The sequence below is a fragment of the Montipora capricornis genome, chromosome 11 (genome assembly GCF_036669925.1).
Source record: "Montipora capricornis isolate CH-2021 chromosome 11, ASM3666992v2, whole genome shotgun sequence".
In the NCBI taxonomy this organism is placed as follows: Eukaryota; Metazoa; Cnidaria; class Anthozoa; order Scleractinia; family Acroporidae; genus Montipora; species Montipora capricornis.
Window position 1 is genome coordinate 27668673 of NC_090893.1, and position 15000 is coordinate 27683672.

Here is a 15000-nt window from a genome sequence, read left to right on the forward strand (position 1 = left end):
GTCCAGCAGGGCTTCCATCGAGGCTCTAGTGGAGTCGTCTAAGGGCGTGTGCAACATCTTCACGCAGTTGGCGAGCTCTTTCTCCGTCTCTCGTACCCAGATATTCGCGAATACTTCGCAGCATTTCTTGAGTAGCCTTTGTTTTTCCAGCGCTCTTTCTTCTGCCACGCATCGGTCCAGTTCTCTAAGAATGGGCGTGGGCGTCTCCGCGGTCGGGTCCATCGGCAGCAACTCCGCACTCTGGGTACTGACTCCCCTGTCCCTGAGTGCCGTTATTCTCGACTGGTGGTGTTGCCTAGCGAGCTCTTGCTGCATGGCTCTGATTCGTTCTTGTTCATGGAGCATGTGATGGAGTTGTCTCTCTCGCAGGCTATCGCGACGTGACTTGCCCAATGAGTCTCTCAAAGGCGCAAGGTTGTCTGGCGATGTCAAATCGTTCGCGTCCTCCGCATCTGTGGCATCCCTTGAAATCGACTCGTCCATGGCGTTGCCTGTCTCCTGGTTTTTAGTGATTGCAATATCGAGAGACAGCGATCGCAGAGCCCCCTTTTCGTTTTCTGTCAAAATACCCTCCTCGTCCTCGTGCATGCTGCCGTCGCTGTCGGAATCGCCACCGTCTTCGCTTTCGATACTGGCAACTGGGATCGACTTGGCTTGTTCAGCAGCCCACACGAGGCAGTCCATAGCGTGCCTTTTCAACCATTCTGCCGCTTTCTTCTTGGGATTTGGCAGGTTCTTAAACTGATATGTTCGGAGCCGCCTATCCATGGCCGGTTGATGCAAGGGACCGAAGTCCAGTTTGCGCTGAGCTGTGATCAACATGGGACATTTGTTGATGAAGGCTCGGGCGGTTTGATATTTTACATCGTGGGCGGTGTATCCTCCTTGCGTGAGAACCTTCCAGTCGGCTATATCCAAGCAACTCTCGTCTGCTTCATCGATGAAGATCACCTCGGTAAACGGAGTGATCATGGCCTTGTTGAAGGCGCGCTGTTTGGTGACGGTTGCGATGTTTCCGTGGTGGATGAGTCCTTGGATTGGGAAGAACAGGCTCGTCTTTCCACTGTTGGCGTCGCCTACCAAGCAAGGTACTTTGTCCTTGTGTCGCTTCTTCCTGTAGTCTAATAGTTTCACGAAATCTTCACAGAAAAAGGCAACCTCGTGCGTAGGCAAGCTGTTCTCCAGAATCTCTCGGAAATACTTCGGGTTGGCAGCCTTCAGGGGATCGTACGGGCAAAAAGCTCTGGGCGACACCTTGCCTATTTGTCCTTCATCAATGGCGTGTTCAACGAAAGCACGTTTCTCCAGAGACCAACAGAAACTGCCTTTGACTTCAATCAGGTCATAGTCGATCACCAGCGGCTGAAAAAGTTCACAGGATGGGTCTGATAGCAGGTCAATAACTTTTCTCATGTGTCGGACGAGTCTGGATTTGAATTGTTCGTTCGTTGCCAAAGTGTTGATGAAAGATCTTGCTTCGCATTTGAAGGAATAGGTGTACTTCGACCTTGGGTCCCTTTTATAGACTTTGCCTCGGTAACTCGCGTAGTCTAGCCTCTTCATGGCAATTGTGACGTCGTTTATCAGGATTGTGAGCTTGTCCGAAAGTCGCGTTTCTTCAGACTCAGAAGTCAAAGCTGCTGCATCGGGGACATGAAACCCAAACTTGTCAATCTGTAATTTCGCCTCAATCATCTTGTCTAGTGCTTTACTCAAAGTCAGCTGAAACCTTGTATTGACTAAAGTGACGCGCACGACGTTCTCTCCTCCACCACTTTCTAACTCTTGGGTGGACGGGGGGGATGGACCAAGAAAATTGCGGAATTCTTTTATGTAGCTGTACTGATAGCTGGCCGCGACGAGTTCTTGCATAAATGGATTCTTGTGGTCTTTGAGGACTTTATACAGCTCGTTAATGGCCGGGCATTCTCTTCCATCTTGAAACTGGACCTATAACATTGAAAGTTAGGAAAGTAGACTTCCGTCAAAGAGCTATTTATCATTATAGGTACACCTTAAAACTTCTTGGCAGTCACATTTGACAATAAGTCCTTTTTTGAAGACCACTCATTCCCCACTTTCTTTTTCTTTTAGTGTTGTTGTTGTTGTTGTTGTTGTTGTTTTTCTTCATAGAGGTATACGTAGAACTGAAGTCTGAGACGATTAAAAAAAGCTTGTGAATGCAGAGTTCGCACTGTTACTGCACATGGCCTTCATGCTTTCCAGCAAAAATATTGCAGAACACGTTTTTTGTGAATCAGCAAAACTCAGAACAGTAAACTTTAATCTGGTTGGAGATAGCTTGCGTGATAACTCAATATTGCAACCGTGAAACCACTTACATATAGAAGGAATGATCAAGCTCTCATCTTGCTTTTCAATTGTACCAAGAAAATTGCTCGGTCCTCTGACCTTTTGTACTTTTGCTCTCGTTTCCCATTTATTCAAAATGTCTTACGATTTGCTATGAGCCTCCAACTCAAGTAATAAATTGATTGATGGATTGATTGTCGGAGTGCACAAAATTCCTTGGATCAAAACTTTTGATATAACGCTCGAGACGGTAAGACAAATTTCAGGTAAAACAACGTCTGCTGTCAAATTGCAAACCATGCCTGCTTAACAGAGCATCCTAAAGGATAATTATATTTTGTAATACCTGACTTGCTTTGACACTAATTCCACATTCCAGTAATGCCCTATGAACGACTAGTGGGTTTGCAGGGGCACCGTTCGGCGTTGTCAATGCTAACCAATAGGAGATCGCTGGCCAAAGCGATTTGTTAACAAGCGTTGGAGAGCCGTCAAGGTATTGTTCAGATTGTGTACTGGGCACAGAATCATATTCTTCGTTCTCGTCGTCGCTGTCACAATTTTCGTCTTCTTTTATATTACCCTTTCTTTCTTGTGTGCCGATAGCACTGAAAAAGAAAGTTGCATTGGGTATACCTGAAAGAAGAAAATACAGGTTTAAAAGACCGGAAAGATGAATGTTGGGAGAAAAATATGAACACAAACCAACCTGAAATGGCTTCGTCACACGAATCCCTCTTACTGCAAATACACCTCCAGGATTTCGAGAGGTCTTTTTCTTTCACGTTCCACACACACTTTGCACTTATAACACTACATTGTCCGGACACGACGGGACTTATGTACCCCAAAACTGCTCCTCGAATTGCCTCGCTGTTCAACTGTTTGCTTGGTTGTTTTGCTCGGTGCATCCTTGATCATCACGAGACGAATAAAATGAGAGCCAAAGTTGCCCTTTAAATAGTCATCAGCACTTGTGAGATCGACAAGCATAAATCTGATCAAATAAAAGACATTTAAACCCCCTGAAGAATTGCTCTTTGTCAATTTTTGCTTCACACGAAAAGGTCTGTCTCTGAGAATCGATTGCCTCATTAGAGGTACTGTTTCAAATACAATGTGATGCACACTATCGGGAGAAATTTTCATGTTCGTGTTATATGCCCGCGCTCAGCGTTTCATCCCTTTCGGGGTTCTCTTTCACATGCTCATAACAGCCTACACCCGCGGGCAAATGCTCACTACTGCCGGTATTGATTAGAATTGAGATGCCCGTGCAGTGTGAAAGCTATTTGAAATACAATGCGACATTTTCATGACACTTTCGGCTGAATCCAAACGACCGTGTAATGATATTCATTCAAACCAAAAACAATTGGTTCCATTCCCAGTTGGGTAAAAAAAATTAAACAGTGATTAGCCGGTTTGCCACGAAATGAATACAATGAATACAACTAACAAGGGGTCAAGTGATTAACAACCAACAGGCTCATTATTATAACGCACACACGCTAATGTGAGACATTGCCGTGGAGGTAGTGGAATTTGCATTTTTCTCCTGAACGGGCCAAGTCTATATGTGTTTTGCCATATAAGAGACGAAAAGATAAGAAAAATAGTCAAATATTCATATCCCCGTCAAATCCGTGAAATCCGTCTTTTTCCTTCTCAAATAAGTATGCACTTTGCATGATGTATTGCATCCCGAAAATCAGTGCCACTGCAAGTGTCTACCCTTGAATCAATCCTAAACTGGAAAACGGAAAAGACAGATTTCACGAGGATATGAATATTTAAACATTCTGCTTATCTTTACTGCTGTAAGTACTATCACTATTGTTATAATACATACTATATATTATACTTACAGTTGTAAGGAGAAGTAAAAAGAATTAAATATTCATATCCCCGTCAAATCCGTGAAATCCGTCTTTTTCCTTCTCAAATAAGTATGCACTTTGCATGATGTATTACATCCCGAAAATCAGTGACACTGCAAGTGTCCGCCCTTGAATTAATCCTAAACTGGAAGACGGGAAAGACGGATTTCACGGGGATATGAATATTTAAACAGTCTACTTCTCTTTACTACTGTAAGTACTATCACTTTTCTTATTATAATACATACTATATATTATACTTACAGTTGTAAGGAGAAGTAAAAAGAATTAAATATTCATATCCCCGTCAAATCCGTGAAATCCGTCTTTTTCCTTCTCAAATAAGTATGCACTTTGCATGATGTATTACATCCCGAAAATCAGTGACACTGCAAGTGTCCGCCCTTGAATTAATCCTAAACTGGAAGACGGGAAAGACGGATTTCACGGGGATATGAATATTTAAACAGTCTACTTCTCTTTACTACTGTAAGTACTATCACTTTTCTTATTATAATACATACTATATATTATACTTACAGTTGTAAGGAGAAGTAAAAAGAATTAAATATTCATATCCCCGTCAAATCCGTGAAATCCGTCTTTTTCCTTCTCAAATAAGTATGCACTTTGCATGATGTATTACATCCCGAAAATCAGTGACACTGCAAGTGTCCGCCCTTGAATTAATCCTAAACTGGAAGACGGGAAAGACGGATTTCACGGGGATATGAATATTTAAACAGTCTACTTCTCTTTACTACTGTAAGTACTATCACTTTTCTTATTATAATACATACTATATATTATACTTACAGTTGTAAGGAGAAGTAAAAAGAATTAAATATTCATATCCCCGTCAAATCCGTGAAATCCGTCTTTTTCCTTCTCAAATAAGTATGCACTTTGCATGATGTATTACATCCCGAAAATCAGTGACACTGCAAGTGTCCGCCCTTGAATCAATCCTAAACTGGAAGACGGGAAAGACGGATTTCACGGGGATATGAATATTTAAACAGTCTACTTCTCTTTACTACTGTAAGTATTATCAATATCTTTACAAAACATATTATTATTATTATTATTGTTATTATTATTATTATTATTATTATTATTATTATTATTATTATCAGTTATGTTCTGTTTAAACTTTCCTTTGAATAGTCCAGTACTTTTCCGTTTGATGGTTATTGTTATTCTTGTTACCATTCTCCGGATATTGACCAGATATTGATGGTTTCCGACTTTTCCGACAAAAAGGTTTTCGGAAGGGTTCGGATTGGCCGGATGTTACGGCTATTCGTCTCGCTCTGTGGTCCCACGTGACACTTGATTATTATCTCAGCTGGGTCGGAAAAGGCCGATATCACGGATTTCCCGGAGATGCTATGAATATTGCATGACATAATTTCTCTCTTCGGCTGTAAGTAGATCATTCACAATCTACTTGCAGTTTTGTCTTGTTTTGCAGAGGTTGTATGATGTGATATCGATTTTGTCTTCGGAAAATTCTCGAGTCCCGGCCATTTCGGTACGTGACACTTGATTATTATCTCAGAAGGGGTCGGAAAAGTCAGATTTCACGGATTTCCCGGAGATGCCATGAATATCTTATCATATAACTTGTCAATTTAACTGTAAGTTGTTTTACATCGTTAGATATTCGTTGCATCTTCGGGAAATCCGATAAATCCGACTTTTCCGACAAAAAGGTTCTCGGGAGGGTTCGGATTGGCCGGATGTTACGGCTATTCGTATCGCTCTGTCGTCCCACGTGACACTTGATTATTATCTCAGCTTGGTCGGAAAAAGCGGATATCACGGATTTCGCGGAGATGCTATGAATATTGCATCACATAACTTCTCTCTTCGGCTATAAATAGATCATTCACAATCTACTTGCAGTTTAGTTTTGTCTTACAGAGCTTATATGATATGATGATATCGATTTTGTTTTCGGAAAGTTCTCGAGTCCCGGCCATTTCGGTCCCGGTCGGAAAACTCTTCGGCCAGGTCGTACCTCATGAATATTTCAATGCAAGATGAGTTGAGCGAGCTGGCCGAAAAGTTCTCGGGAGGGTTCGGATTGGCCGGATCTTACGGATATCCCGGGGACTTTACGATGAATCGCTTCTCTCTTTAACTGCAAGTAAATGGCGAATAAAAATAAGTTGTCTATTTGTCTCTTGTAGGGCCTGCGTTCAAATTCGGTGGCGATCCCAGACAGGGTTGACCACTGTCTCACGAGATTCTCCTTCAACGTGTACCGGGCGAACAAAATGGGAAATGGCGGATTTAACGATTCTTCAAAACACTCAATTGGTCCGTTCAACGCGGACCGAAGTGAAAAGGGAACCAAGAAATAAGGGAAACGATCTCTCTCTCTCTCTCTCTCTCTCTCTCTCTCTCTCTTTCTCTCTCTTTCTCTCTCTCTCTCTCTCTCTCTCTCTCTCTCTCTCTCTCTCTCTCTCTCTCTCTCTCTCTCTCTCTCTCTCTCTCTCTCTCTTTCTCTCTCTCTCTATACTTTTATACTCTGCTACAGTTCTTAAAAGAACGCCGCCAAATGTTAACCACACTGGCAGGGTATTTTGCAGTTAATCCATTTGAACATCAGCCCTATCCATGGAACGTCCCGCACAAGGAAAGAGAAAAAAACCTTTGACAAGGGCGAGATTTTAACTCAAGACATCGTGAACCAATTTTTCGGCTCAAAGGATAACCATGATATCTTGCACCAAATTTGGGCATCAATCATTCAGAGCGTTAGCTCAAAATACCCGTGTGTTTGCTGATAGAAGTGAGATCGAAAAGGTGCTCCACGCTACCGTGAAAGCCAGGGCATGCGCCGAAGCAATTTTCTCTTTCGTAAACAAGTGATGCCATTTGGACGAGACCTGGACGAGACAATTTTCACTGTTAAGTTTGTCGTTTGCAAATGAGGAAAAAGATACTTAATCTAGCACTAGATTAGCAGAGTATATCACTTAGAATTAAAAAAAAAAAATAAGAAAAAACCTTAGAAAAAAATTAGAAAAATCAAACGATATCGAACTCGGATCAATGGAATAAGAGCGATTGCACTTAACCTCCAAACTACCGAAATGGCCCGATAGCTTGCTAACGCAGAGGTATTTCTGGCGGTCCTTTCTCTCCCTCGAAAATTATCCGAAGAGAGAAATGACCGTCGGAAATAAGTCTGCGTTCGCGGGCTATCCATAAAGGGGGATAAACGATAAAGCGAATGAACGCCGAAAAATCAAATGAACTATGAAATGCATGAACGGACGAACGAACGAATGATCAACTCGAATTCGTCACGCAATTCCTTTTTCGTAAACACGATGATTTAGCCGGTTTCAACTCGTCAATTTCCCAGCAATGAAAACTGAAAAGTTGACCGCAAATTTGCTATAATAACGTTTAGGAAGAAACAATATATTCAATTTTTGTTCTTGATACATCTGACCTCTTGTTGAGGCGCTTAATTCTGGAAATTCTCAAGTTTGCAAATTTCTCTGAAACTCTGCATCGTAATGGCTAATGGTCGTAGTCTGATCTTTCCATTTATGAAATTCCGAGTAAAGACCCGATTTCAAGTTTAACGTTCATTCTATCGCGAACCCAGTTTGTTGCAAATGGCTTATTGAATAAGAGTCGGCTATTGTTTTTTCAGCAAAGTGGTTTTTATTCAGAAATACTCTTCTACCTTTCTTCTGCAGAAAACCATCTTAAACACATACAAGCAATGGCCCCACTTACGACTGATATCGGCTAGTCCGGCCTTGTAGCCGTTGTAATGTCGTCACGCAAGGCATCTCCCCATTGTAACGGCAAATCATTTGGGCGGTGCCTCCTATTATTATTGCGCATACGTTCTGCGCATCTCGAGATGCTCGTTTTTCCTATGGATGATGCTTATTAATACACCACATTGTTGCACAGTTCAATGCTATGCACTTTCTGTTATGTATAAACCATACATAAAGCCTTTCTATTATAAATTCAAAACGGAATGTAATGTGACTAGTAAATACTAAATCAACAGCGCTACAGTTCTTTCTGTAACAACTTTTCTTATCTTATTTTCTTCTTTACCGCGAATTTTTCCATTTTTAAATCCCACTAGCCAGAATTTTCGTATCCCAAAAATGCCCACAATTTGCGACCCCATTCCAGTAACTCTGTCGGGAACTCTGTTGAAAACCCAACCCCATTATAGTCAATCCAGTCGTAAGAATGCTACCTCATCCAGCGGCACATCCCCATTACCCCATTAATAGGAAGAACCCCCCCCCTCCCCCCTCAAAAAAAAAATTAAAGCAACACTGACAAACAAATCATAAGACTTGGCAATTTACCAATTGGATATTCTCTTTTTTCAAACGCGAGCGGTGCGGGATGACCAATCTTACGGTTTGGAATAAAAGTTTAGGATTTCGAGGTAAAAGAGAAAGTTTAATCGGTGACTGATATATACAGCATCGCATAACGGATAATCGTAGATTAGTGCAAAACACGAATGCTGGCAAGAGGACAAGATCATCGATTTTCTGGTGACCTTTCAATTTGAAATACAACCGCATTCGGAAAACATTGACTTGACACATTTGTGGCCTGAGCAACTATTCTCCCTCATTTCTGATGAAAAGATTTGGATAAATCTAAACAGTTGACGGGTAAGTCTTCAGGTACTTTTCTGTGTGAGCGATAATTTCCTTTCTCAAAAGCACTGATATTGCAGTGACAAGTGACATCGTAAGGCGTATCCATCAATCCATTCAAAGAAACTTGTTTATCAGATACTTAAAAACTTCCAAAGCAAGACTTAAACCACAGTCTTCTTATCTTGCGTGGAAATATCAAGCAGAAAGAGCTAAATTAAGGCACCTTAATTCTCTAAAGCGCTCTGTCGAGATACGCATGTATTTTGATGTCTTAAAGAGCATCCGCATCAATTAAGACATCTTCAAATTAATGAAGACTTGAAATTAATGACATGATAACAGTTTCTTTACTTTACATTGTGTTATTTGTGTGTGGACGAAGGTGGGAAGGATTGAAACTGATTTTGAAAAATTCGAGACTTGCGGCAACTATTGGACCAACAGCTGTTCCTGTAAAACATCATCTTACCTTCTCGGAAAAACTTCATGTAAGAAAGAAATGTCTTACAAAATTTAAATGGCGTAATCAATAGACTTAGGACTCAAAAATGTGAAACGAAGCTATTGTCAGGGACAAGCCCAGTCCTGTACTCTTTCGATATCAACGGGAAAATCCCCGGAGAACATTTGGGTGTTTTGTGAATCCAAATCGGCTTTTTACTGGGTTGCCAAACCCAGTCGGAAAATGGGTAGATTTCCGTTTTATTTTTTTTAGTATTTTTTTCCGTGTCGGTAAAATTCTTGCTGTCACTCCCCTGCTAAGTGATGTCTTTGTGCATAGAGTCTTCTGTGCGTATTTTGTTAGGTTTGAGGGGGCTGGGGTAATGCGCAGCTTGCTCTGCACAATTAACCTGTAATGGCGTCGGAAGTCATTGTAACGCGAATGGCGTTTTAGTACATCTTTAAAGAAAATATACCCATATGGAACTCAAGAATGGAACGTCAAGACAGGCGGTGAAACATAAAGATCTGGAATCTTAAAAGCGACGAGTAATGGACTTCGACAGCGTGAATCTTTCGCCCGTCGAGCCGAAATCAAAATGAGCTGTACTTTTAATATTTCGCCAAGGTGGTGTTACGTACAACACCGAAACCAAATGGAAATTTCTCTGGTATCTTACGGGTGCAACAAAGACAGAGAAGGAATCGAACACCACAAGTAGATCTGTGATCTCTGTTGTGTCTCACAGTGTTTACTGAAGTCGCATCTATTTAAAGTTTGCCCGTTTGTCTGGCAAGTAACATTCATTTTGTACTTATTGCCAACGAGTCAGGCCTTCTGAAGACAGAAGGCCTGGCGAGGCGGCAGCTTATAGAGCCGCGAGAAGATTTTTAGGCGGACGAAATCTCAGAAGCGCTTCAAATTTGAGTGTAATGTAGACCAAAAGCTGTAATGTAGACCAAAGCGATGAAATGTTGACCGTAGCGATAACCAATGAGAGTGCCGCACGAGTACGCCGCGTGATGTTTGCAGCCGCCAGATCACGCAAGCTTGGCTCGTTGGCACTTTAGCGACAGCTATAACTAGTTAAATGAATTCTTCTAGTGATTGCCAACGAGTCAGGCCTTCTGAAGACAGAAGGCCTGGCGAGGCGGCAGCTTATAGAGCCGCGAGAAGATTTTTAGGCGGACGAAATCTCAGAAGCGCTTCAAATTTGAGTGTAATGTAGACCAAAAGCTGTAATGTAGACCAAAGCGATGAAATGTTGACCGTAGCGATAACCAATGAGAGTTAAGCACGAGTACGCCGCGTGATGTTTGCAGCCGCCAGATCAAGCAAGCTTGGCTCGTTGGCACTTTAGCGACAGCTATAACTAGTAATAAATAATAATAATAATAATTACAGTTTTTGGAGCGCCTCGCTACGCCTCGGCGCTCTTACAATACTAAATAGAAATAATGAAAAAATTGAAAACTATTTACAAATTTCTATACAGTTGATCTAAATTACAATACAATTACAATGATGAAAGAAAAAAAAAAGAATGTAGTTGTTACTTATCGAAAAGATAAGTTTTTAGATGAGCTTTGAATTGATTGACAGATGTTAATTCCCGCATAGATTGGGGCAATGAGTTCCAAAGCGTTGGGCCAGCTACGGCGAAAGCTCTTTCTCCATGTCAAATGTGACAGTGAAAAATTATTTGAATGAAAGCTTGTTGTCTCTTTTGTGCTTTATTATGTACGGTCAAGGTTCTTTCGAAAAGGGTTTGATGTGAACTGTCAGAAATTTATTTAATTGCATATGCTTTGTGATTGTGTGTTTCGCTTGCACGCACGCAACTGAAATAGGAAGGGATCCTTGCCTCTTATAGCAAATATGTTGCTTGTTTCGATAAATGTTTCGCTGGAAAATACTTCTGTGAAATTTCCAGCTTTTGTAAATTTATCATGTTGTGTAATTTTCGAGCTTTGTAAATTTGCATACATGTGTTGAAATGTGATACGGGGAGAATTTTTGTGGTAGCGCATAAGTCACGAAAATAAACAGGTCTGTTGGAAGCGTGCTTGAGTTTCAACAAAATGACCCTCAAAGTCGGCAAAAGATTGTGACGCTGATGAATAATAAAGTAGCCGCTATTACCAAAACGATGGAATTACCTGGTGATAAATAACCTTGTCTTGGAGAGTAAATTTTTGATTTTCCAAAAACAATGGTCAACCTCTGAGAGTTGGGCGATTGTGATCTTTGTGTTGAATTCGCACATTTCTTGTCAAAATTTATAACAATTGAAAGAAAAATAAAACTAACAAAAACAAAAACCCGGTATCTAAGCATCATTTAACACAGATGCTTCACTGACTGTTTCGCGAGTAAACATGCCACGGTAACTTGATCGCTGCGCCCGCTGAATTCGATGTGCAATTTACTCGGTGCAGCGAAAAGTACAATTACAACAACACAACTAAAATCTCCCAAAATGTTTTTCGCTGATGGTAACTTTTTCTATTCGTGGTTTAAAATTAATGTTGTTTTCCTGTCGTAAATAGGCCACTTGCACTAAGAGGTCACGTGACCAATGCTTCCCTTAAACAGTGAGTTGTAATCTTGCTGTTGCCAAAAATTGACAGAACACATAAAAATTATCTTACACGCGAAATTTGAGAGGAAACGCATTTAAGTGAGATATTTTATGGTACTTTGATTTTTCAACAAAGTAGCATGATTTGTCTTGGCCGCCATGTTCGAGGGCATACTCTTGCCCTCCAACATGGCGGCCAAAACTACTTTTGCTTATATCTTGTTAAATGTTTAATAGTTGAGTTCAGGTGTGCCATAAACGTTACCACATCATCTTTTCAACATTTTCCTTGAAATTCAAGTGCAAAATTTGTGTCAGAAAGCGGTAATTCATAATTTTAAAAAAAAATCAAGTTTTGGTCACGTGACCAGTTACGGAATTTCTCATTTTAAGCAAGTGGTGCGGGTTTGAAAAACCAAATCACTATTATTTTGTTTAAGAGATGACCCACTAATAGTGTTTCGAAGGCAAAATCATGTAACTTTCATCTTCTTAAAAACGATGTCGCATGACGTCTTAGTGCAAGTGGCCTATTTTGTTACCGATGGCAAAATATTTTATCCTCGATCGACCGTCCTGAAACTTCCTTCTGCTCTTCTTAAAAACTGTGTATCCATATTTATTTACTTTTACATCAATAATTGTTTTGCATAAAGCAAGCTAACAAAATCTGTATCTTGCTTGGTTCGCATTTGATAGCATTAAAATATAATTTTCGGTTCTATGCTTCTGTTACTGAGTGATATATTTCTTAGGTCGCCCATCCAGTTACTAACCCTGCCGGATAGGGATAAAATTCACCTTTCAAGTTTTGTTTACAAAGCTGTGAGATACTGTTAGTGCACGCTTACACTTGTGATAGAAAGAAGTTGCATGATCAACAAGTCAGCCCAGAAGCCAATGTTTCTCGATTCCCTTTTATTTTCTTCAATCTCTCTGGGTTCAGTACTTTGCTAGTAACCACATGTCTTCTCAAGGGGCTATTTATCTAAGACTTCTACCATGGCGCTACAATGATAGACAATACCAAAACAATATCGTGTACTGTTAGACATACATATTACGCAAAGACAACTGTCAATATGTCATCCCAGAAGACAATGTTTTTCACTTCCCATTTATTTTCTTCAATCTTTCTGGGTTCAGTACTTTGCTAGTAACCACATGTCTTCTCAGGCTATTTACCCAAGACTTCTACCATGGCACTACAGTGATAGGCAAAACCAAAACAATATCGTGCACTGTTAGAGCTACATATTACGCAAGGACAACTTGAATCTCCTGGAAGAAAACACACAGCTCCGTTGACATTATGGAATAAATCGCTGTGTTACTTCACTACCACACGTAAGCAATGCGTGTCAATTTTTTTAAAGAGGACAGGAATTTCTTCTTTCTGACAAATGATTAATTAATAGGCCGGTAGCCAGGTTTTTAACCTCAGAAAAGGATCTGTTTCGTCGTACGAACGTGTGAGGACTTGTGAGCCACAGAGACTTTGCTGGTATGACTTCTGGGTGAGCCCTTAAATAGTCTTTAATGACCCCCCAACTTGAAAAAAATTGCCTGGAACGCTGAACGTACCACAGGCAACCCAGTGTACCCTCACGGAGGGTCTAGTTTTGAGTTGCTTTCCGCACATTCGTGATGACCTTTTAACTTCACATGTCAACATCAGACGGCATTCTTTCCTTCAACAAACAAAAAACTTTTAAGAGTGAATGTCCGTAAAAATCAAGCAACTTTTGAATTCCGTGGCAAACCTTGAAAAATCGATTTCGCTCATACTTCCAAGTTTGAAAGAGTAATGTGTACCAAGAAGCATGCTATACTTAGTTTGGGTTGTTACGGATTTATTTCGGAGAAAAATGCAAATTACCGAACACCGCCGAAAATGCCGCTCGGACAAGCGATTTGTCTCTTCATTTTGACGGTCTTGTGAGGTCAACTGAAGCATCCCTCATAAAATATTCCTCCTAATCCTAACTGAGCAATCTGAGCAGTTCAGTGTGGAACATATGTTAAGAGCATGGATGAACTGCAAAAGTCCATCAGGGCACAATCCCCACAAAAATAAAGTAACAATTAACCGTAAATAATTACAGGCACACACCAGGTCTACTCCTAGGTAACTGGCTAGAAATTTTCTTCTCACTCTTTCCAGCCATTTGACGAGGGCCACTCTTGTGCTTCTCAAGTTGCCCGGTTTACGCCCAAAAAAGAACTCTGAGTGATAATGTCATTCCACGAACAGGAAAGTCCTCGGATTCCCATTTCATAGATTTTGTTATAAGTGTCGGAACACCCAGTCCTACCAGCAAATATCACTTGAAATTTTCAGCTCTTAAAACTTGCCCAAATTGTATCGTTAGGTCTTGGAATTCGTCCACATTCGCATTTTAAGCGTCGCAGTCTGAATGAAACCATCTCTCACCTCTGTCTTGAGAAAGGAAAAGGAAAGGAAAAGAACTTTATTTAAGTGTCTAGTCCTTTTAGCGCTGGAACAGTAATTGGGGATACTGTAAACTGAAATTAACGATTAAGACAAACTCAAATGTTGGTTTTTGAGGAGAGGAGAAAACCGGAGTACCCGGAGAAAAACCTCTCAGCGCAGAGTAGAGAGCCAACAAACTCAACCCACATATGACGCTGAGTCTGGGAATCGCACCCGGGCCACATTGGTAGGAGGCGAGTGCTCTCACCATTGCGCCATCCCTGCACCCCAAGAATATCAGCACGGCTCTTACGTTTATTCCTGTAGAATCAACTGAAATGTCAATTCCTTGTAAAACATCTCTTTTTGGTATGGTACGTATTGGAGAGCCAGAACATTTACGCTTGCGCTGACAGAGTGTTTGAACAAGAGAGAAAAACGCAGTACCTCTGGAGATGGCACCGGAGCGTCGTGCCAGACGAGTCATCCAGAGATTTCGGCCCGTGCGATTGCTTTCGGATGCGTGCAGTTAGCCATTCGCAGCTTTCAGATACCTGTTACCTATCTTCTTCGTGCCATGTGGCACATAAGGCCTCAACACAACCCGCCAAATTTGAAAAGAAAATGTAGTGTCATAAGTGCAAAATGTGTTTGTGATGTCCAGGAGGAGGGTTTCGAAAATG

The 15000-nt window shown here is 41.0% G+C and overlaps 1 protein-coding gene across 6 annotated transcripts in view; it reads left to right on the forward strand.

The window, feature by feature from the left end:
• Nucleotides 1–8600: 8600 nt before the first annotated feature.
• The window catches only part of LOC138024225 (beta-1,3-galactosyltransferase 6-like), a 56662-nt gene continuing 50262 nt past the window's right edge, over nt 8601–15000 (forward strand). For all 6 annotated transcript variants that reach the window (XM_068871345.1, XM_068871344.1, XM_068871343.1 and 3 more), the window contains exon 1: nt 8601–8872. The gene's annotated coding sequence lies outside the window, so the exon portion shown is untranslated. The remainder of the gene's footprint in view (nt 8873–15000) is intronic.